We start from the raw sequence: 25592 nt of genomic DNA, 5'->3' as shown, positions 1-25592 counted from the left end.
ATCCTAGACATGCTCCCCCTACCCGGAGCATGCCATGAATAGGCCCTGACTCCTGGGTTTCTAGTCCTCCATATATCAAGCCACCCCACCTCCTTCAGGAAGCAGTCCAACATTTTATACCCTTCACCTCTCCCGAGACTTTTTTTTCCAAATCTATCCATCTTTGGATCCAGCCACATATTAAAGTCTCCCATGCATATAACAAATGCCTCTGGATATTCTGACATAAATAACATTGCTTCCTTCAGTATTCCCAGTGTAGCTGGGGGTGGATTATATATCCCCATAATAACCATTGGAAGTGAGTGCACCAGGGCAAAGACAAAAACATACCGCCCTTCTGAATACCTCCTCACCCTGATGCACTCCCACGCCACCGACTGGTGCACCATTAATGAAACCCTTCTCGAGAAAGTTGTGTGGCAAGAGTGACAAGACCATTGTATCCATGGTTTTTTAAATAATCAAGTCTCTCATTAACCATATGTGTTTCTTGGATGCAAATTATTTTGGCCTGAGTTTTCTTAATTTCTGCAAATACCTGTGCCCATTTTACTCGTGTACCCATACCTCTCACATTCCAAGATATAAAGGCACAATTGTTATTTATTTTTACCCATTTTTAATTGTTTGGTAACCATATTTCCTTTTTCCTTCCATTCATCCCTTCATACATCCAACACATACTTAAATTTAGGGCATTACCGACATATCGCATCAGCTTATAGGTAATTCGTCTTGTTTCAGCCTGTCTACTCCTCCACCCCCCCCTCCATATAAATAAGAAAAGAAGGGTGCTTTCATTAATATATCCTTCCCTATCACTAGGGGAGGAAAAGCGGGAGGGGGAGGAAGAGGGAGAGGCAAAAAAAAAAAAAAGGGATGAATCCCCTTCCTTCTGTGTTTCCGTGATTAAATCATACTGTGTGCCACCAATATTTAAAAAGGGCCCAAAATACATCCCTGGGAATTACAGACCAGTTAGCCTAACATCAATAGTATGTAAACTCTTGGAGGGGATGATAAGGGACTATATACAAGATTTTAGTAATAAGAACAATATCATTAGCAGTAATTAGCATGGATTCATGAAGAATCGTTCTTGCCAAACCAATCTATTAACCTATGAGGAGGTGAGTTGCCATTTAGATAAAGGAAGGCCCGTAGACGTGGTGTATCTGGATTTTGCAAAAGCATTTGACACAGTTCCCCATAAACGTTTACTGTACAAAATAAGGTCCGTTGGCATGGACCATAGGGTGAGTACATGGATTGAAAACTGGCTACAAGGGCGAGTTCAGAGGGTGGTGATAAATGGGGAGTACTCAGAATGGTCAGGGGTGGGTAGTGGGGTTCCCCAGGGTTCTGTGCTGGGACCAATCCTATTTAATTTGTTTATAAACGACCTGGAGGATGGGATAAACAGTTCAATCTCTGTATTTGCAGACGATACTAAGCTAAGCAGGGCAATAACTTCTCCGCAGGATGTGGAAACCTTGCAAAAAGACCTGAACAAATGAATGGGGTTGGCGACTACATGGCAAATGAGGTTCAATGTAGAAAAATGTAAAATAATGCATTTGGGTGGCAAAAATATGAATGCAATCTATACACTGGGGGGAGAACCTCTGGGGGAATCTAGGATGGGGGTCCTAGTAGATGATAGGCTCAGCAATGGCATGCAATGCCAAGCTGCTGCTAATAAAGCAAACAGAATATTGGCATGCATTAAAAGGGGGATCAACGCAAGAGATAAAACGATAATTCTCCCACTTTACAAGGCTCTGGTCCGGCCGCACCTGGAGTATGCTGTCCAGTTCTGGGCACCAGTCCTCAGGAAGGATGTACTGGAAATGGAGCGAGTACAAAGAAGGGCAACAAAGCTAATAAAGGGTCTGGAGGACCTTAGTTATGAGGAAAGGTTGCAAGCACTGAACTTATTCTCTCTGGAGAAGAGACGCTTGAGAGGGGATATGATTTCAATTTACAAATACTGTACTGGTGACCCCACAATAGGGATAAAACTTTTTCGCAGAAGAGAGTTTAATAAGACTCGTGGCCACTCATTACAATTAGAAGAAAAGAGGTTTAACCTTAAACTACGTAGAGGGTTCTTTACTGTAAGAGCGGCAAGGATGTGGAATTCCCTTCCACAGGCGGTGGTCTCAGCGGGGAGCATTGATAGCTTCAAGAAACTATTAGATGATCACCTGAATGACCGCAACATACAGGGATATACAATGTAATACTGACACATAATCACACACATAGGTTGGACTTGATCGACCTGTGTCTTTTTTCAACCTCACCTTCTATGTAACTATGTAACTTTCATTCTCCCCATTAATTCCCTTACCCCTTTAATCCCAATTCTTCTTAATAACACCCTTTATTATTCCCACCCCTCCCCCCCTTATTCTTTCCCATCTTATTATTTTCACTTCTTTGATATACATTTCTGTTATTCCCCCCCAAGTGTTTTGTGCTTGGCTTTGTGATTTTTGACCCTCCCACAAAAAAAACAAAAAAAACAAAAAAAAATAAAACAACCCCCACCTCCCATTGTTGTCACTCCACAAAAACAAATTTATCAAACCACAGCATCCCCCTTATCCATCCCCCTCCGGGGGCACACCATTACTCCCACTCTGATGAGCAGGGTACACTACATTCTCCCGCATCTCTCCCATGACCCCTGTTTCAACCTCAGCAGGGGTCACAGGGGGGAGGAAGGAGAAAAAAAAAAAATTGGCCCCCACCATTTCTCTTCTCCCTCCCCCACCCCTCTCCCGCCATCAATCAAACATAGTCCCCCCCCCCCCCTTCCAATATTTTGTCCCGGTAGTTCTTTTTCTTTAAATTATCTCACGATTTTCTATTTCATATTATTTAGATACAGTTTTGATTGATCGAATCCATTCTTTAACTTGCTCCGGTGTATTAAAAAACACAGTCTTTCCTCTTTAACTTGCTCCGGTGTATTAAAAAACACAGTCTTTCCTCCTTCATCCACTCTCAACCGGGCTGGATATGCCATAGAGTATTCTATTCCTGCTTCTCTCAATCTCTTCTTAACCTCATAGAAAGTTGCCCGCTGCTTTTGTAGCTCTAGAGAAAAGTCTGGAAATATTGACACTTTACTATTCTCATAGTGGATCTCTCTTTTTTGTCTTGCATTTCGCAGAATTGTATCTCTGTCCCTGCACTTCAAGAGACGCGCCAGTAGAGGTCTAGGGGGAAGCCCAGGCTTAGGTATTACTGCAGGGACCCTATGCGCCCGTTCCACCGCAAATGCCTTTGATACCGCCATCTCTGGAAATGTTTTTATCAACCATTTTTCAATAAAGTCCCCCGGGTTAAACCCCTCCACTTTCTCCGGAAGGCCTATTATTCTTATATTATTGCGGTGCATCCGATTCTCAAAATCATCCATTTTCTGCTGCCATGTACCAATCTGCTTTTCTACTGTTGCTATCTTTTTAGGTATATGAATTACTGTATCTTCCAGTTGAGATATCCTGTTTTCCACCTCGGCCATCCTATCTCTGATACTATGCATATCTTGCCTAATCAGTCCAATATCCGTTCTGATCTCATCCATTTTACCTGTTAGTCCCATGCTGCTTGCTTGGATGGCCGCCATTAATTGTCCGCTCACTTGCTCCAGTGTTAGCTTCGTAGCTTTCTCTGGTTTCTCAGCTTGGGACGGAGGTACGCTCGTTTTCTGGACTTCCAGCGCCGAAGGCCCGCCACTCCTTGTCTGCGGAGGGCTCCGAACGCTTTCCGTTTTCTCCGTCCTTGCATACTCTTTTAGGCGATCGGCTGCCAACTGCTTAGTACTCATCTCGCTGCCGGGTTTGTTCGTATATCGGGGTCTTGGGTCTCGGTTTGTAGCACGTACTACTCAGGATACTGACGGAGACTCAGGCTGACTCAGAGCTTCCGCCGCTCACATACGGTCCTATCAGCGGAAGTCACGCCCCCTCCCCTCACCATCATCCTTAATTGACAATGATATAAAAGAGGGTTATCAGGAGCTACTCCAATCAATGCCCCATGACAAAAGTTGTGGGAATGGACTATCTCGGTACCCAGGGATGAGACAATTGAATATAAAAATTTAGTTTTATTATACAAAAAAAGGTTATTACACATAGATACAAAAGATGGTTTAAAAACATAATTTGCATACAGAGGCAAAAAAAAATATACAGACTTAACAGAATGAGGACCCCACAGTGTAGTGGAGCTTCTGAAGATGTAGGTCCAATTTGAGTTCCTTTACATGTTTCGCAAATAAATTTGCTTCCTCAGGAGGAATTGACCTAGTACATCTAAAGAGAAATACAATCCTTTATTGATTTACTCATAAGATATACAATATAGAGGAAGAGGGAGAAATAAATAAACATTCATATAAAATACATACATAATACTTGGAGTAAATTTAATAGATGTGAGTCTGCCTTACCGATCAAGACCCAAACGGAGTCACTGGCGACAGTTATGAGGCACCCAAATATTTGGGTATTCCCCCCGCGGCGAACACAGGAGGCACTGTATAGGGTGTAATTGCTGAAAAATATTGGCATTGTGTTATAGGCTATGAATAGGTGGATAAGTGACACACAAGTGCAGGAAGGGAAAAAAAAGGGGACAAAATAATAAGGAAGGAGGGGAAGGGAAGGGGAAAGGAAAAAGAAAGGGGAAAAGGGGGGAACTAAAGAGGGGACAACGAACAAAAAAAAGGGGGAGGGGGGGAAAGAAATAAAAGGAAAGAGGAAAGACAAGGAATAAGAGGGGGGGGGGGGTAATGGGGGATGCTGGGGAGGCTCTCTGCAGATTTTTGCCACCAAGAATGAGGGGGTGCTAGTGGCTGGCAAGTTTAACAAGTAATTTCTCATAAAGGAATAAACAAATAAATAAACAAAGGGCACAGGGAAACTACAAAAATTGTAACTTTTTTTGGGGGGGTGGGGGGTGCTTACTAAAACTTTAAATGTGCATCTGTAAAATGCTTTAACGCTCCATCTTCCTCCTTAATGTGAACTTGTGACTATGAGGATTCAAATAGTTACACATAATTAATAGGCAGTAAATCAGCTGCAAAACAAGTAATTACTGACCTATGTAGCTGCAGGCCCTTAGGAGCAATTCATCTTCAAAGTTCCCAACAACTCAGCTTATCCTGCTCTCCCATCCCAGAGCACCTGAATTTACATTAGAGATTAGATGCCTGAAAAGTTGCTGAGTCACTGCTAAAAGGGGGGATGACTTAGACAATTTTAGTGATTCTGCTGTGACATTTAAGGACTAATTGCTTCACACTGCCTGCACCCACCTAAGTCAGCAAGGGCTCATTTACTGTTTGTTAAGAATACATAAATACTTATATTTAGTAATGAGAGGAATACATACTATTTAATTGCATTCAGCTCTGTTTATTGTGTTCACCACCTGATTGCCATGTTTTCATTGTAAAACCTGTTACTTTTGTGTTTTACATGGTATGTTTTGGAATGCTCATAAGATGTATAACTGACTTTTTAATAAATTAGATTCTAGCAAATCTGAATCTTAGAGTTTATCAATATGCTTGCTTTTATCATGCTTGGCTGCCTTTAAAGTCAGAAGGCCTGACGTTTCACTGAATGTGTTATGGTGTGTCCCTGTGACAAATTGGGGATGTGTTTCCCTAGCAACAAGGAAATGAGGATTTATGACGCTGTCCCTCTGAAGATTAGTATGAAAGTAAGACAATCCCAGCTCTTTAGACTAGTACAATTCTTTTCTCTATAGTAAGACAAAATCTGCCCATTTTAAATTGACATAATACATTATTTCCAGGGACTTCCTTGGTTTGGTTACCTTCTTGGTGATTATTCAGTTGTTGAAAGTAGAAAATTAAACTACTAATATCAAATCTGAATGCAGCACACAGTCTGAGAAAAGCCTGAGGTAGGCCAGATGGGATAACTACCACAAATTTCAGTGGAGTTAGGCTCTGTTCACACCATGCAGTTGAAATGTTTTTGTGTACTTCTGTGCATTCCTGCACATCGTATTTGGAACAGCCCATTCATTTCAATGGATGTGCCTGGCCCTTTTCAAAAATTGTGCTGCTCTGAAACACATGGTATTTTGTTGCTGTACATTTAAGTGCGCGTGAACATGTGTGTGTTAACAAGATGCGTGAGGGTGCCATTAAGAATGAATGACACCACCATGCACCTGCAGAAGGTGTGCGCATTTTAGTGCTTTGCGGGAGAGTGCACGATTTTGCTCTGGTTTCTGCACTGCACAAGCGTGAACATAGCTTTATTCCATTGGCTTTCATTCTTGCATTGGAAAGCTGAAAGTATGAGTATTTTATCAAGGATTTGAAGCTTTCCTTATCATTGCTTATACATACTGTATTTCTTTAAAATGTTTAGCTAATTGGGAACACTATAGACAAAGTTAATGCATTTTTAAAGGTGCATTTTCTCATCCGATGCTGTTCACGTATCACACATGTGTATGTGCCTTTAGCATTTGGAATTCTGGTAAACTCAAGCTGTAATTAGGCATGGGATAAACCACCAATGGAAAGTAAGCTACACAGCAGTCCATCTTAATCTGCCCAGTCTAGACAGAGCTCTGTATTTGTACAAACACTGCACCATGACCCATGCTTCATTTAGCGCAGAGGAGGACTGGGAACTTTTGGCCTGAGAGATAAATGCAACCAAATGGCCATTTCATGGGTAGGGGTGGTTTCCTGTGGGATCAAATTGCACCACATAAAGTGTACTGCAGTGATTGGTGGTTATTAGGGGTGAGCCGAACACCAGAACTTGCGAACAGGCAAAAAATTCGTACAAACACGCAAATACCGTTAAAGTCTATGGGATACGAACATGAAAAGTCAAAAGTGCTCATTTTAAAGGTTTATATGCAAGTTATTGCCATAAGAAGTGTTTGGGGACCTGGGTCCTGCCCCTGGGGACATGTATCAATGCAAAAAAAAGTTTTAAAAACGGACGTTTTTCGGGAGCAGTGATTTTATTAATGCTTAAAGTGACACAATAAAAATGAAATATTCCTTTAAATATCCTGCCTGGGGGGGTGTCCTTAGTATGCCTGTAAAGTAGTGCATTATTCCCGTGTTTAGAACAATACCACAGCAAAATGACATTTCTAAAGGAAAAAATTTCAGTCAAAAATACTTGCGGCTGTAATGTATTGTCGGGTCCCGGCAATATAGATGAAAATCATTGAAAAAGTCATGGCTCCCCCCCCCCCAGTGCATTACCAGGCCCTTTGGGTCTTGTATCGATATTAAGGGGAACCCCGCACCCAAATTTAAAAAAAAAGCGTGGGGATCCCCCCAAAATCCATAGCAGGCCCTTCAGGACTGGTATAGATAGTAGGGGGAACCCTGCACCAAATTTTTTTTTTTAAATGACGTAGGCATCCCCCCCAAAATCCATACCAGGCCCTTCAGGTCTGGTATGGATTTTAAGTGCAACCTCAAGCCAAAATTAAAAAAAAAATGGCATAGGGGTCCCCCCAAAATCCATACCAGACCCTTATCTGAGCATGCAACCTGGCAGGCCGCAGGAAAAGGGGGGGACGAGAGAGCACCCCCCCTCCTGAACCGTACCAGGCCACATGCCCTCAACATGGGGAGGACATTATACCCCTACCCATTCACCAAAAAAAGTATCAAAATGTTAAAAATTACAGTAGACAATTTGGGACAAGTCCTTTATTGAAAAAAATAAAAAAAATGTCCATTCATCTTCGATCACAGCCTCTGACGACAGGATAAAAAAATGAAAAAACTCCGCCTTCATGGGAGGCTCCTACTGACTGAAGCCTCCTTGCGATGACAGCTGTTATATAGCTGAGGGCGGGTCCACACGGTGATGTAAACGGGTGACCCTGCCCCCCTCTGACATTACGTAACGTCATGCCCCAAGGGCCAGATAAAGACAAATAAGGGCCACATCAGGCCCCATGGCTGCAGTTTGGAGACCACTGTCCTAGAGAGTATGGTTTATTGTAAAATATCTTTTTATAAATAAGGGTCGCTGGTTCGAATCCCAACCACGACACTACCTGCCTGGAGTTTGCATGTTCTTCCTGTGCCTGCGTGGGTTTCCTCCGGGTACTCCGGTTTCCTCCCACACTCCAAAGACATGCTGGTAGGTTAATTGGCTTCTGTAAAAAAATTGGCCCTAGTATATGAATGTGAGTTGGGGACCTTGGATTGTGGGCTCCTTGAGGGTAGGGACCAATGTGAGTGTGCAATGTATGTGTGGAGTGCTGTGTAAATTGAGGGCGCTATATGGGTACCTTAAATAAATAGGGATAATTGTACACACACACTCACTCAGGTTGAACTGGATAGACTGGTGTCTTTATTCAACCTTACTAACTATGTAACTATGTACCTATATATACAGTGTATGCAAAAAAGTGTGATTGTAAGGGATTAATTGTGAATGTGGAAGTGTTTTTTTGAACTGAACAAGATAACTGCTGGTCTGTGAAAATAATATTGTCTCACTTAAAAAAATACCATGCCATCATTACAAATAATCATTAGACATGTGCAATTTGTTTCATTACATATCGAAATTTGGACGAAATTTTCGTTATTCAGAGATTGGGATGCATCCGAATATTCGAATCACAATAGTAACAAATATCAACGAATCTGAAATAAATAATATCGAAAACAGTGAATTAATTCGTATTCATTTTTTTAATTCGGATGACATGATGTCATAGTTTAGGTTTAGGCCTTTTGGTAATGTTTTTTATTTTGATGCATTTGTTTTTATTCTAGTGAGTGTAGCGTGAATATTCCAATAAGATTCCTTTTGTATTGGGGTTGAACTTGAGAGACCATTCGTTTAATTTGTATGTACATGGCCTAACAAAGTCAGTTGGGCATAAGAAAATGAATTCAACTTAATAACATAACAAATGAATACGTATTAATTTGGATACATTTGTTTTATTCGGATGAGAGTGGCGCGTTAGTCTTTGACTCTTGGATAATCAGCAAATTCTTTTTGCATTAACATTTTTTGATGTTATAAAAAATGCACTACATATGAAATGAAAACGTATTGCAATAAATAGAGTAAGGTTACTTTTGGATGCACACAACTCCAGTTAATATCGTCCAATCAGCTTATTCCATTTTTTGTGTGTGTTGGACTAGCAGGGATGACTCAGAGCGTATAAGTAATCTCCCAAAATTACCATGATAAAATTTATATAGCCAATCTTTTAAAAAAACTTCAGAAAATTCAGAACAACGAATATATGAAATAAATCTGAATATATGAACAAATCTGAATAAACCGAACAAATCTATTTTAACATAACAATTATGACAAAACTAAATGATTTCCTTAAAGAATTAATCCGAAACTAAACAAATGTTTCTGTTGTGCACATCTCTAATAATCATTATCATTCAGCTTCCTTTAACCACTTCAATACCAGGCACTTAGATACCTTCCTACCCAGGCCAATTTTCAGCTTTCAGCACTGTCACAATTTGAATGACAGTTGCGCGGTCATGCTACACTGTACCCAAACAAATTTTTTATAATTTTGTTCCCACAAATAGAGCTTTCTTTTGGGGGTATTTGATCACCTCTGCATTTTTTATTTTTTGCTCAACAAATAAAAAATGACCAAAAATTTTGAAAAAAACAAGTTTTTCTTTGTTTCTGTTACATTTTTTTGTAAATAAGTAAGTTTTCTTCTTCAATGACGGGCACTGATATGGCTTCACTGACGGGCACTGATAAGGTGGCACTGATGTGCACCGATGAGGTGGCACCAATGAGGTGGCACCAATGAGGTGGCACCGATGAGGTGGCACTGACAGGCACTAATGATGGACACTGATAGGCGGCACTGATGGGCACTGATAGGTGGCACTGATGGGCACTGATAGGTGGCACTGGTATGCGGCACTGATGGGCACACATAATTGGCACTGATGGGCACTCGTAAGCGGCTTTGATGGGCACTCATAGGCAGCATTGATGGGTACTTATGGGTGACACTGATGGGTACTTATGGGTGGCACTGTTAGGTGGCACGGATGAGCACTGATGGGCACTGATGGGCACTGATAGGTGGACACTGATGGGCACGGATGGGCACTGATAGGTGGCACTGATGGACACTGATGGGTGGCACTGATGACACCGATGGGTGGCATTGCTGGGCATCCCTGTTTTGTAATGTGCCACAGAGGTGCCAGTCAGTGCCCATTTGTGGGCACTGATTGGCATATTTTGGGCATATTTTTTCACATGTGGATGGTCAAGGGGGGGTGTACCTGGCCATCCATATGCTGGGGCTTCCCTGGTGGTCTAGTGTGGGCATCTGAGGGGGGTCTGCGCTGATAAACAATCAGCGCAGACCCCCCCTGTCAGGAGAGTCGCCGATCAGCTCTCCTCTACTCGCGTCTGTCAGACGCGAGTGAGGAAAAGCCAATCAATGGCTCTTCCTGTTTACATCATGATCAACCATGATTGGACATGGCGGATCACGTGGTAAAGAGCCTCCGCCGGTGTGTCAGACTGATGCGTGTCCCCAGGGGCGTGCGGCGGCTGTTATCCTGCAGGGCGTCATTTGACGCCCAGTCTGGATAACTGAACCACCGCCCGGCCGTCATTCTGCTATAAGCCGGGCGGGAAGTGGTTAAAAAAATAAATTTCACAGATTTATCCTGCTTCAATTTCCTTTGTGGTTCTTTGCATTCAGTTGTCTAACATCTCATAACTGCAAAGGTTTTAGACACTGGAAGATCACAAGCCTGGACATAGAATAGATAGTTATAAAATGCCAAGCAAAAAACAATATAGTCCTTAAGCGCTAAAAAAGCCAGTCATAAAAAATCATTATCATGTCATAATCGATATTTAAAATTGTCTGGACCCCAGTGCAGCTGCTAACCTCTGGAGAAAGGTAGACATCAAAATTACACATGGTACATTACATATGGTAAATAAATAACAGCAAAAATTAATTAAATATTGTGAGTTGATATATATGCTGTGATATCTCATCATGATAATATATGATAAATTATGGAGAGTTGTATGTAAACTATGTGTACCAATATTACCATATCACTAAAAAATTATTACATTAATGAATAACTTGATACATATTAAAATAGACAGGAAATGATAATATGTATAGATCTATCTATATATAGATAGATCTATATATATAGATCTATCTATATATATATAGATATATCTATCTATATATATACAGTCATGGCCGAAATTGTTGGCATCCCAGAAATGTTTTCAGAAAATCAAGTATTTCTCACAGAAAAGTATTGCAGCAACACATGTTTTGCTATACACATGTTTATTCCCTTTGTGTGTATTGGAACAAAACAAAAAAAGGGAGCAAAAAAAGCAAATTGGACATAATGTCACACAAAACTCCAAAAATGGGCTGATCAAAATTCTTGGCATCCTTAACTAAATATTTAGTTGCACACCCTTTGGAAAAAATAACTGAAATCAGTCACTTCCTATAACCATCAATAAGCTTCTTACACCTCTCACCCGGAATTTTGGACCACTCTTCCTTTGCAAACTGCTCCAGGTCTCTCTTATTGGAAGGGCGCCTTTTCCCAACAGCAATTTTAAGATCTCTCCACAGGTGTTCAATGGGATTTAGATCTGGACTCATTGCTGGCCACTTTATAACTCTCCAGCGCTTTGTTGCCATCCATTTCTGGGTGCTTTTTGACGCATGTTTGGGGTCATTGTCCTGCTGGAAGACCCAAGATCTCGGACGCAAACCCAGCTTTCTGACACTGGGCTCTACAGTGCGACCCAAAATCCTTTGGTAATCCTCAGATTTCATGATGCCTTGCACACATTCAAGGCACCCAGTGCCAGGGGCAGCAAAAAACCCCAACACATCATTGAACCTCCACCATATTTCACCGTAGGTAATGTGTTCTTTTCTTTGTAGGCCTCATTCTGTTTTTGGTAAACAGTAGAATGATGTGCTTTACCAAAAAGCTCTATCTTGGTCTTATCTGTCCACAAGATGTTTTCCCAGAAGGATTTTGGCTTACTCAAGTACATTCTGGCAATCTGTAGTCTTGCTTTTTTATGTCTCTGTGTCAGCAGTGGGGTCCTCCTGGGTCTCCTACCATAGCGTTTCATTTCATTTAAATGCCGACGGATAGTTTGCGCTGACACTGATGCTCCCTGAGCCTGCAGGACAGCTTGAATTTCTTTGGAACTTGTTTGGGGCTGCTTATCCACCATCCGGACTATCCTGCGTTGCAACCTTTCATCAATTTTCTTTATCGTACATCAGGGGACACAGAGCACCATAATAATGACTATCTGGGTTATATGCTACCTTTAGGTGATTGGACACTGGCAACCAATAGTAAGAAGGTTCCTCCCATATAACCCCTCCCATACAGGAAGTACCCTTAGTTTTTTGCCAGTGTCTTGAAGGTGATGGTCATGGCTGTGGAAGCTCTTCAAATTCTTCAAATGATGTCCCAGTGAGGATGTTATAATCGGATCCATTCGGATGGCATGTTAAAGCTAAAGTGGATGGTACCCGAGCCTTGGTTCAAGAACAAGGTTTTACCTGTAATGTGTCCTTTATGGCGCTGGACCCTTGTTATATGGTATTCCTGGTCTATCACTTGCCCAAGGGAACCAGAAGGGTGCCTAACAGGTCCAAGGGTGTGGACCCCGACCAAAGGGGGACCCGGTCCTTGAAGGTCCTCAGTGGCGCTACCCGCCGTGATGGGGGAAGATTGGGCCTGTGTCAGGCCCTGCAGCGAGGACCGGTGAGTACTCCCTCTGGGAGGCCTAAAAATACTACTGTTGTTGCTATAACGTGATGTTTTATTCCAATTTTGCCTGTCTTGTGTCCCCACTGTATTGAAGCAGCCGGCAGATACACTTAGGCGGTGTCTCCCACATGGGGGCCGCGTGCCCTGGGCGTGCGCGTGTGTCGGGGGTTTGCGCCGCGTGCCCGTGCGCCTGTACTCATCCGTTTGAGCTATGGCGGGCACGGGTGGCAGTCGCCGCATGCATTGCGGTATGCCTGTGTGTGCACTCCGCGTCCCCCGTGGGCATGCGCATGCGCAGTGAGATTCCCGGGCATGCGTGCATTAGTCACATGGCGGCGCGTGCGTATAAAGGGAGGTCACGCACCACGTGTGCCAATGCTGCTTGTCAGTTTAGGCTCATAATAGGAGCCTAGTGCGCGGTGGGACACAAAGGTCTGGGTACGTGAGTTGGGCAGTTGCAACAGGTTGAAGGCTGGTAAAGGCTGTGGTAGCTGCTATACGCTGGATCCAGCCATATAGCTCAGAGGGAGTACTTTTTTCCTCAACTCTTGTAAGCAATGTCTTCCAGAAAAAGAGGTACAGGGAGCAGGGCAAGTCCAGGGGTTAAAGTGACTCCTTCAAAAACAGGAGATCAACCTCAGGTTACTGCAGCATCAGTCTCCCCTGAAAGACCTGAGGCATTTGGCCTGGCTGAGCCATTGCATTTGTCAGGCGTAGTGGCCACTACCAATGTCCCTGCATCGGCTTATGTTACTAAGGATGACTTAGCATCAGCCTTAGCTGGCCTTGAAGGCAAGATAGCAGGTATGATTGCCTCAGAAATGCAGGGAGGGAAGAAGCGTCATAGATCTCCCTCTCCTGAGCCTGGTCCCAGTGGAGAGTCACTTGAGCACCAGGACTCTCTTAGCCAGGTGGGTCCTTGTGATCTGGATCCAGAATGGGCAGAGGATTTGGAGGAGGTGGCCGTAAAGGATAAAGAGGAAGGAGAGGCTGAAGAGTCCTCGGCGGAGGACTCAGGTTCTGAGGAACCAATTTCAGCTTCCCAATCCCAGAAATTGTTTATCCAATCTTTGGCTGAAATGGTGAGAGCAGGGTTTAAGTTACCCCGGTACAGGGATCAGGACTCTCCTGTTCTACGCTGGGATCCTTGCGTCCTCAGCAAGGTTCCCAGGCATTCCCTGTGCATCCATTATTGGAGCAGGTGATTTACGCTGACTGGGACCACCCGGACAGGATATACTTGCCTCCAAAAAGGTTTTCTTTTTTATATCCTATGGAGGAAAAATTCAGGAAGAAGTGGAATACACCTTTGGTTGATGCTGCCATTTCTTCAGTGAATAAAAGCCTAACCTGTCCAGTGGATAATGCCCAAGGGTTTAAGTATCCGGCAGATAAAAAACTGGAATCCTTACTAAAAGCCTCATTTACGGTGGCTGGGTCAGCAGTACAACTGGCAGTTGCGGCTATCGGTATTTGCCAGTCCTTGAAGGTCCATTTTAAGAGGTTGGTCAGGAACCTAACTGTTCAGGAGGAATTTTCTGACGAATTGTCGGAACTTCCTCACGCTTTATGTTTTGCGGTAGACGCCTTAAAGGACTTGATACAGCAAATGTCTCGTTTTGCGCTACTTTCAATTCATATGCGCAGGGTCTTGTGGTTGAAGAACTGGTCAGCCGAGACGCCATGCAAAAGGCTACTCGCGGCTTTTCCTTTTCATGGTGAGCGTCTATTTGGAGAAGATCTGGATAAATATATCCAAAAGATCTCAGGAGGAAAGAGCACCTTGCTTCCAGTTAAAAGAAGGAATAAGCAGCCTTCCTTTAAGATTCCCAGTGCTCCTGGGCCAGGCGCCTCTTCTCCCAAGAGGTATCGACGGCCTCAGCCGCCTACTTTTAAGAAACCTCAGGGTCAGAAAAAACCTTGGACCCAGAAACCGGCCAAAACCAATTCCAAGTCTTCCTTGTGAAGGGGAACCTCCGCTCTTGTGGGTGGGGGGGCAGACTGCGGCGGTTCGCAGATGCTTGGGGGAAATTGGTTCAGGACAGGTGGGTCATTTCCACTGTAGCACAAGGTTACAAAATAGAGTTCCGGAATTTTCCCACAACTCGGTTTCTGGTTTCCAGAGTCCCATTGGACCCAGAGAAAAAGAGGGGCTTGTTCCTGGCCTTAGAACATCTGGAAAGGCAGCAGGTAATTATCGAGGTTCCACACAAGGAAAGATTCAAGGGGTTCTACTCAAACCTATTTACTGTGCCGAAGCCAAACGGGGAGGTAAGGCCCATTCTGGACCTCAAGTCCCTCAATTCCTTTCTAAACGTCCGAACCTTCCGTATGGAGTCAGTTCGTTCAGTAATCGCATCCTTGAGAAAAGGGGATTTTTTAGCATCCATAGACATCAAGGACTCGTACCTGCATGTACCGATTTTCGGGCTGCATCAAAGATTTCTGCGCTTCGCAGTAGAGGGGTGTCATTTCCAGTTTGTGGCAGTTCCATTTGGTCTAGCCACGGCCCCTCGGGTCTTCACAAAGGTTCTGGCTCCAGTATTGGCATTCCTAAGGTCCCAAAAGATCTCGGTGGTAGGATATCTGGACGACCTTCTGTTAACCTCCCTGACGGTAATCCCGAGTGTGGCTCGGGGTTAAATTTCAGTCCCATTAGCGGTAACCCCGAGCCACACTCGGGATTACATTGCAGGATTCTGGTGCGGCGTTACTTACCTTGTCCCCAGGATCCTGCGATGTCCCCCGCAGTGTCCGTGGGCTCTGTCTCCTCCGAAGCCTCTCTGTGCCAGGCTCCATTCCCTGCGAGCGGCACGACGCACGGGGGCGGAGCCTGTCGGCAAATTCAAAAAAATGTGAAAATCATAACACATACAGTACTGTAATCTTACAGATTACAGTACTGTATGAAATCATTTCACATCCCTTTTGTCCCCAGTGCTTTGGCCCATGCCCTGCATGCAGTTTTATATATATATATATAAGTGTGTTATTGTTAAGAATTACAGGCCTACAATATAAAACGCCAAATTTCCCTGCAAAATAATTGTACCGCTTTCAGCACCTAAAATCCGAAATAATCATACCGCCGGGGAGGTTAAGGGACCAATCTTATTTCACCTTAGTAGAAAACGTTACCACTACCGTTCGTTTCCTGAGGTTCCTAGGCTGGGTTCTGAATATGGACAAATCGGCCCTTCGTCTAGCTCAAGTCTTGACATATCTGGGCCTGATCCTGGACACAACCCAAGAAAGGGTCATTTTACCTCCCTTAAAGGTCAACTCCATAATGGAGCTGGTTCGAGAGGTCAAAAGGGCAGAAAGGCCTTCAATTGAACAGTGCATGAGGTTGCTGGGCAAGATGGTGTCATCTTTCAGCGCAGTTCCTTATGCGCAGTTTCACTCCAGGTTGTTCCAGAAAACTATCCTGGAGGCTTGGGACAAGTCTGTTCAAACTTTGGATCATCCCATGTCTCTATCCTTACAGGTAAAACAGGACCTCTCTTGGTGGTCAAAAACCAACAACTTGGGCGGAAAATCCTTTCCATCAGTAACCTGGAAGGTGGTAACTACGGACGCCAGTCGTCTCGGCTGGGGAGCAGTCCTGGAAGAGGCTTCCGTACAGGGAAGATGGTCCCAAGTAGAGAAGACCTTGCCCATCAATCTGTTGGAAATCCGGGCAGCTCGCTTGGCTCTCCTATTCTGGATGTCCAGATTGCGGGGTTCTCCTGTCTAAGTCCAGTCCGACAACTCCGCGGTTGTGGCATACATCAACCACAAAGGGGGCACCCGGAGCCGGGTGGCCCAAAGGGAAGTAAATCACATATTAACTTGGGCAGAGAGACACATGCCATTTCTGTCAGCAGTCTTTATTCCAGGTGTGGACAATTGGCGGGCAGATTACCTAAGTCGTCAGCAATTGTTACCGGGGGAGTGGTCCCTTCACCCCGAAGTTTTCCTTCAAATCTGCCAGCACTGGAGGAGGCCAGATGTGGATCTCCTGGCATCCAGATTCAATGCCAAGGGGAACAGGTTTGTATCCAGGGATCTGCTTGCCGTCAGGACGGATGCATTGGTGATTCCCTGGGAACGGTATTCCCTAATTTATGCTTTTCCTCCGGTCCAGTTGCTGCCACACCTGTTACACAGGATACAGGAGGAACAGAAAACAGTGATTCTGGTGGCCCCAGGGTGGCACAGGAGGTCCTGGTACTCAGAGATTGTGAGGATGGCGGTGGGGGACCCATTGTGCCTCCCATACCGTCCAGACTTGTTGTCCCAAGGTCCCATATACCATCCTTCTTTATGGTCGCTGAATTTGATGGCATGGCACGGGTACTGAAAGACCGTGGTATCAGAGGATCAGTCTTGACTACTCTGATAAATGCTAGAAAGCCAGTTTCTAGAAGTATTTACCATAGGGTCTGGAAATCGTACATTTCCTGGTGCGAGAAGAGAAGATGGCATCCTCGCAAGTATACGATTGGGAGGGTCCTTGCCTTTCTCCAAACAGGGATTGACTTAAACCTGTCTTTAGGGACCATTAAGGGACAAATTTCGGCCTTATCAGTTTTTTTCCAGAGGCCAATTGCATCTCATTCTTTAGTACGAACTTTCGTCAAAGGGGTACTGCACTTAAGGCCGCCGGTTAAGCCACCCTTATGCCCCTGGGACCTGAACTTGGTGCTATCAGCTCTACAGAGTCAACCCTTTGAGCCTATTGGGCATATTCCTTTGATTCTAATGACAAGGAAATTGGTCTTTTTGGTGGCCATAACCTCGGCTAGAAGGGTGTCAGAATTGGCCGCCCTTTCTTGTGAAAAACCTTTTCTGTTTTTACATCAGGACAAGGTGGTGATGCGTCCCCGTCCAGATTTTTTACCTAAAGTGGTTTCCAGTTTTCATTTGAATCAGGATATCATTTTACCTTCCTTTTTTCCCAACCCTAAGTCTAAGAAGGAAAGGTTGCTTCACTCACTGGATGTGGTGAGAGCAGTCAAGGTTTACTTTACTTCCTTTTCGGAAGACTGACTCCCTTTTTGTTCTGCCAGAGGGTCCTAAGAAGGGACAGGCAGCAACTAGTTCAAGGTGGATTTGCCAGGTCATTATCCAGGCGTATGAGTTGAAATGCAAGGTTCCACCTCGGTATCTCAAAGCTCACTCTACTAGAGGAGTTAGTGCATCATGGGCAGTGCGCCAACAGGTGTCTATGGCTCAGGTTTGCAAAGCGGCCGCTTGGTCTTCGGTTCATACATTCACCAGGTTTTAACCAACTGGTTGTTAGATCTCAAAGGGAGACTGTTTTTGGCCACAGCGTGCTGCAAGCAGCTTTATAAGTCCTGGGCTCTAGAAATACTATGTTCCCTCCCCTCAAATGCATTGCTTTAGGACATCCCAGATAGTCATTATTATGGTGCTCTGTGTCCCGTGATGTACGATAAAGAAAAAAGGATTTTTAAAACAGCTTATTTGTAAAATCCTTTTCTTGGAGTACATCACGGGACACAGAGGTCCCTCCCTTCATTTCTGGGATCTTCATTGCTTGCTACAAAACTAAAGGTACTTCCTGTATGGGAGGGGTTATATGGGAGGAACCTTCTTACTATTGGTTGCCAGTGTCCAATCACCTAAAGGTAGCATATAACCCAGATAGTCATTATCATGGTGCTCTGTGTCCCGTGATGTACTCCAAGAAAAGGATTTAACAGGTAAGCTGCTTTAAAAATCCATCCACGCCCAGAGAGATTAGCTACATTGCCATGGGTTGCAAACTTCTTGATAATGTTGCGCACTGTGGACAAAGGCAAATCTAGATCTCTGGAGATGGACTTGTAACCTCGAGATTGTTGATATTTTTCCACAATTTTGGTTCTCAAGTCCTCAGACAGTTCTCTTCTCCTCTTTCTGTTGTCCATGCTTAGTGTGGCACACACAGACACACAATGCAAAGACTAAGTGGACTTCTCTCCTTTTTATCTGCTTTCAGGTGTGATTTTTATATTGCCCACACCTGTTACTTGCCCCAGGTGAGTTTTAAGGAGCATCACATGCTTGAAACAATCTTATTTATCTACAATTTTGAAAGGGTGCCAAGAATTTTGACCATCCCATTTTTGGAGTTTTTTGTAACATTATGTCCAATTTGCTTTTTCTCCTCCCTTTTTTGTTTTGTCCCAATACACACAAAGGGAATAAACACGTGTATAGCAAAACATGTGTTATTGCAATACTTTTCTGTGAGAAATACTTGATTTTCTGGAAAAATGTTCTGGGGTGCCAACAATTTTGGCCATGACTGATATATATATGTGTGTGTATAAGTATATGGCCCTGATAATATGTTAGACAACTATATGCTAAATACCAAATAAAGAAGAATCCACAAGGATATAAATCGATGTGGGTTATGATGGCCTAAGTTCTATTTTTGTATCTTATCTTTTCATCTGACTGTTGTGATTTTTATTTTTAGCGTGCATTCAATTAAATGAACTTGATTATGCATATCATTTATAATAGTTCTTTTATTTTCTGCCCCCATTGAGCGCTGTTTTTTTTGTGTAATAAAATGCCAAGCAGCTGCTATGGACCAGAAAATCCCACTCCGAGTGAGGCCTGAATGTGAGAGCATCTCCGCTCAGAACCACCAGCCCAACATATATGTTTGGTACTGACCCACAAGGAAGCAGATATCCCTCAGCCCAGCCCTCCTCTGATGCAGATTATTGTTTTCTTTACCATAGTGGTTATTAATGGCTAAACTCACACCCTCTATACCTGCAACAAGAAAAGAAAAATCCAGTGTAATAAATATGTTGTGATGAGGTTCTAATGTGATTTGGTCCTCTGACATAATGAGCCAGAGGCTTAGGTATACATAACACTTCAAGATCAAAGTGTCCCTGGACTTGAGATTTTGAAGTACCTCAATGTGTATGAAAATTTTTCTTTCTGAATTGTCAGCTACTTGGATCTATTTGTGAACAAGACAAGCAGTGTAACGGACTGAAGAATCCATGCAATCTAATCATCAGTTTCCTATAGATAATTATGAAATTATATGTATATGGACCAATAACAGCTTTGCAAAAGATTCACACATCAAGTTAAGTAAAGTGACTACTGTATAATGAGCCAGAGCCAATTAGTTTGAAGATGGGAAGCTGAGAAAACATTTTTCATAACCACATATTGGTAACCCCGGGGTACGGTTATCATAAAATAATTACTCACAAGGGGGTATCTGTAGCATCCGGCAATCCTTTCAGCCACATAACACCCAAGGGGATCAGATAACTAACAGTAATTAATCGTCTTGCACTGTGTTACGTGTAGTCGTGTAGTCTTTTATCATAAGTATTGGAGAGTGTAAAACGGAGTTCTGAACAGGTAATTTAGTACTTACGATATCTATTGAGGTATATTGAAAAAACCTGAAAAGTAAACTGTAACTGTAGCCAATATTAAGTGCATATTGCATATTCTCCTTGTCTAGTTAGTGGTATTGATAAGCTTGTTCAAAGTCTCCTTAAATTGGTTTTAAAGGCATATTTTTTTCCTTTAAAATAAAAAACATGTTATACATATCTGCTCTGTGCAATGATATTACACAGAACAGTCCCATACCTCCTTTTCTGGGGTCCCCCACTGGCGCACTCTGGTCCTCCTCTTCAAGTTCCCCCTCAGCAAGCAGTGTGCTGAGGGGAACTCATGCGGGCGTGCTCCTGAGCCGGGCTGTGTGTGTCTATAGACACCGCTCTCTCCTCACCAGATTTGACTGACAGCAGCAGGAACTGTTCTCAGAACCTCCTGTGAATGCAAGAAGAGGGAGCAGCGCTGCTGCAGAAGAGCCAGCCATGGACTGAGAGAGGACCCGAGTGTGGCTCTGGGTTAATCTTCAGTACCAAATGCGGAACCCTGAGCCACACTTGGGATTACACCGCAGTATCCAGGTACAGGTACTTAGCTTGTCCCTAGGAACCTTCGATGTCCTCCCGCTGTATCCTCCGGCTGAATCCTTCGCCCGATGTGTCACTGTTCCGGGCTCCGTTCCCTGCGAGCATCGCAAGGCATGGGGGCGGAGCCCAGCAGCAAATTAAATCAAATTAAATAAAGTACAAATACATAACACACACAATACACTGTAATATGTAGATTACATTACCGTATCAAATCATTTCACCTCAGTTTTGTCCCTAGTGCTTTGTCCAGTGCCCTGCCTGCACTTTTTCCATACTTTCTGCAATTCTTTCTGATTGGAAACTTGAGAACGTCCATGGCATCCAAAAAGTGCCCATCTACGTCAAAAGCAGTTTTAGACCAGCTAGAAAACAGTGTCGTCACTTTCAATGTCTGATGACGAATTTCTCCACGAATCACTATCGCTCAATTCTGCAAGTGTTTCTAATTCACTATCGCTGTTTTCTAGCTGGTCTAAAACCACTTTTGACGTAGAGGGATGCTTTCCATTGTCCTGATTGTGACGTCGGACTTTGTGCAGTCCCATGTTTCAAAATTTTTCATGCCCGGGATGTTTACTAAACCAATATGCAGTGTCTAGTATTACAGTGACTAGTAATATTGCACCCTTGTTTGGACAAATTTCAGTGTTTTTGATTTGATTATATTATTGAATAAAATGTATTATTATTTTTTATAATTATTTATAGTTGTTTATTATATTATAATTTATGATTTTGTGTTTCAAACTTTATCATACCCGGGATGTCTACTAGACTCTTGTTTGGACAGATTTAAGTGAGTTATTCCTAAGAATTATAGTCCTTTCACACTGAGCCGCGGGCAATGTTAGCGGTAGATTTAGCGGCGCTTTACTGTCGTTTTAGTGGCGCTATTCGGCTGCTAGAAGAAAGGGTTAAATGCGCCCTTGTAGCACCGCTGCCAAAGCGATTTGCAGGCGCTTCTGCAGCGGTGCCCATTCATTTCACCCCAAAGATGCTGCTTGCAGGACTTTTTTAACGTCCTGCCAGTGCAACGCCCCAGTGTGAAAGCACAGCCCGTTCTCCGGCTGCAGGAGAGGCATTTTTCAGGCGCTTTACAGGTGCTATTTTTAGCGCCTGAAAAACGCCTCCAGTGTGAAAGAGGTCTTACAGGCCTACAATATAAAACAACAAATTTCCATGCAAAACAATGTACCGCTTTGAGATTCAAAAATCAGACATAATCATACTGCCAGGGAGGTTAAGGTAACAAACCTTTTGCCTATAGAACCACTTTATCAAGTGCCTAGGCTTACAGAGGGCAGGTATTGCCACTGTCGCATGCAGTACTTTCATATTCACAGACATGTGTGGCTGTACAGGGTAGCAACTGGCAGCCTTTTTTCAAGAAAATACACTTGATTTACAAAACACTATATATAGCGGCACTACAAACACTTATAGTAAGTCCAGTATCAGGACAGTTATAAAGACCTTATGGATATATGATATGTAATACAACCAATAAAAAATCTTTCAAATCATAAAATCTGCAGTCCAAGCTATTCGAATCAGGCTGTTATCTTCCTCTACTAGCATATGGTATGCCTTTACCCTTAAATGCCTTCACCCTGCAAAATTCAGAGCACCTAAGTGGCTCCACCAACACCACCAGGGATTTAACAAAACTGCTTACCGGATCCTTTGACCCCACTAGTACATGAAGGTCAAACAGTGCATAAGTAGCCACAACATCCAGTTGCTAACAGGGCTTTCATGATATTTCTGGTATACAGTATATGCAGCCAACAGAACTGCTTTCACACAAGGCACATGCACTCCAAACAGAGAGGAAAGACTCCAGATTGTGCAGATCAATAGTGTTTATTTTACATAAAACCACAGAAATAACCCACCCCTAAGCTCCAGCTGAAACTCAGTGCATAGCCTGCAGTTCTCATCAAATGTCACTTGTCCCAATTCTGCCCTACACATTCTTGCCAATCAGCTGTCAATCAGGGGTTTAGGAGGTGATTTACTAAAGAAGATAATTATAATAAAGTGAACCTGTTAAAAAACTGAATTTTGCTAGCACATGATTAGCTAATTGGAGTAAACCCAGCTTCACTTTATTTACTAATCTCTGTGAAAATTTATTTTACAAAATAATATAATACATTTTAATAAGCTACCCAGTGTCCCTACCATAGGCGTGTGCAAGGGGTGTGCCAGGTGTGCCTGGGCACACCCTAATCCTGGGGTTGGCAACCTGTCAATGGTGGACAGGTGACAGGTAAACCACAACCCTTCCTTGCCGACCCTCAGAACCTGGACAGGAGAAGTGACGTGGGTGGAATTTAGTGGAACCGATCTGTATTTTCCTCCTGCAGCAGCTGAGTGTAGGCTTCTCCTCTCCCTTTTGTCAACATTCAGCTGCCACAGGAGGAAAATATAGGGGATTGGTACTAATATATGCCACCCCTGCCACCCCTTATTTCCCCGATCCTCTTCCTTCTGTTGCCTGGGTCTCCCATGTGCTCCCTGGCTCCCCCTTCCTCCCATTGTTTCAGGATGGAGAGCGAGGAAGAGGCCGGTAAATATGCCAAACGCATATGTGTTGGAGCTTTGAGGTGCACACCCTAATGCAATAGGCTGCGCACACCTATGATCCCTACAAACCATTGTTTTGAACAGGGCAGTCTATCTAACATGGTAGTTTTGTTACATGGCATTCTTTATAGCAAAGCAGCCTTTTCATGTAGTTTTCACAACTGTGCAGTCTGTCCACAGTGGCATGTTCTGCACCAAGGTATTATAGCTGGTCAGAAGCTCTGGACTTATGGCATTATTCAACCACCTAATTATTCACACTACACTGTGGCACATGGCGGATGTTGTCTTGATGTTAGTGGGGTTTAATAATTTGGCAAACTGCACTAAAATCAGGGCAATATCTGCCATTTGCCACAATGTCAATTGGCTACATATTCCAAGTCCTTTTACTCTACACTCCTTTTAAGAAACACGCTCCTACTCTGTTTAAATATCAGCAAATTGTATGTCCAGCTGTCATTTTCCTCTTGTATGGGGATGTTCTCTCCAATGTTATGGAGAGCTCACCACAGGCTCCATTAGGTTCTCTGCCATTTATAATTAAAATGTAAAACGCGTGTGCAGGGTAGCACAATTAGAGCAATATCCTGCGGTGTGCGGAGCAGATGCTGCTTCCCATTTTAAATAGGGCCCCTTAGTGTTACTGTTTCACCAAAAATAGCTACTAGTTACCCACAGCAGGGTCAATGGGTTCCACAGTCATGGATATTATTGATCGTAGAATACTGCCAGACATTCAATGCTGCCTCTGGCTCCAGCGACCCAAGCTGCAGGTTACATCGCTTCTCGGCCTTTTGGCTAAGATCAAGTGTAGTATCTGTGAATATTATTTTTTGGAAACAGAACAGCACCCATTTGAATGGGGGGAATTGGTTACTAATTCCTGATATAATAAAGTGGGTACTGGGGGTATCCTTTCCTCTCGCGTTAAATCTGGCCTGGTTTACCAGACTTGCCTCTTTGTGTAGGCAGGACTATCCCTAACATTTTATTGTAATTTCAGATTTTGTTTCCAATATTTAAAATTTGTAGCTTTCAATAAAATAATACCCAGTAAGCTTAACATATTGGTCCTTGTTCAAACAATTCTTGTTAAGGAGTGACAATTGTCCCCCCAGTCTTGCTTCTGTCACATGGGCCCCAAACTGAGAGTATAAGCAATTTTGCAGAGACAAATTGCACAGGTATGTTTTACTGCTGTCACCATCAGGAACCCAGCCCAGTGCAATGAATAGCAGCCAACACTGGAGCGAATCCATGTAGATGAGAGTGGCTGAAAGAGGTTGGAGGAGATCAACAGCAAAGAGATACACAAAAGGATGAAAAGGGGAAAAATATGGCTGCTATTTAAGATGCACAGGCGTTGATTTACTAAAACTGGTTAGTGTAAAATCTGATGCAGTTCTGCATAGAAACCAGCTTCCAGTTTTTTTTTTTTTGACAAAGCTTAATTGAACAAGCTTAAGTTAGAAACTGATCAGTTACCATGCACAGCTGCACAAGATTTTGCACTCTCCAGTTTTAGTAAATCAACTCTATCTTGTATTTAAGAAAACTAAATATCATCCAGTAAGTGTTTATATTTGCTTTTGGGCAAATATTACAAAACATCCCGTAGTTTCGTTAGGTAATTAATTAGAGCACTGCATGTATTTTAAATCTGACTAGTACATAGCTGCCAATTACTCCTGATTTGGAAGTCCCTCTGTCCCTCTTTCCTCATTTGTCCCTCATGGTCTGATATATATACTTCTTTAAAAAAAATACACTATTTATCTATCAAAAGGTGTTTTACAGTGCTAAACCTTTCTTTCAATTTCTAAATTGTTGCATTTGCAAATTTCAAAAGCCAGTATACATAAATAGTAGTGGTAAAAAAAAAATCACGTGGATTTACCCAATCATTTTTTGTGTCTTCTCCACGTAATGGGATGTGTCAGAGGTGTGTCCTTTGCCCACTTTTTGCTATTAATCCCTGTTTCCCATCTTAGAAAGTTAAGAAAGGTATGCTAGTATATATACATGAAAGTGATACTTTACAGTATTCATTAAAGTGTCATTAAACCTTCAGCTTTTTTCCCTTTAAAATACCAAACATGTTATACTTACCTGCTCTGTGCAATGGTAATTCACAGAGCAGCCTCCATCCTCCATCCTCCATCCTTCTCTCC

General features: G+C 43.1%; 1 protein-coding gene and 1 pseudogene across 2 annotated transcripts in view; both read left to right on the top strand.

Annotated features, from left to right (window-relative positions):
• RGS6 (regulator of G protein signaling 6) overlaps window positions 1-25592 on the top strand; it is a 905069-nt gene that overhangs the window by 126532 nt on the left and 752945 nt on the right. The window lies entirely within an intron of this gene.
• Window positions 24200-24277, top strand: LOC141120752 (U2 spliceosomal RNA; annotated as a pseudogene).

Source organism: Aquarana catesbeiana, linkage group LG13, assembly GCF_042186555.1.
Source record: "Aquarana catesbeiana isolate 2022-GZ linkage group LG13, ASM4218655v1, whole genome shotgun sequence".
Taxonomy (NCBI): domain Eukaryota; kingdom Metazoa; phylum Chordata; class Amphibia; order Anura; family Ranidae; genus Aquarana; species Aquarana catesbeiana.
The sequence above is the reverse complement of the archived record's forward strand: the minus strand, read 5'-3'. Positions and strand labels throughout refer to the sequence as shown.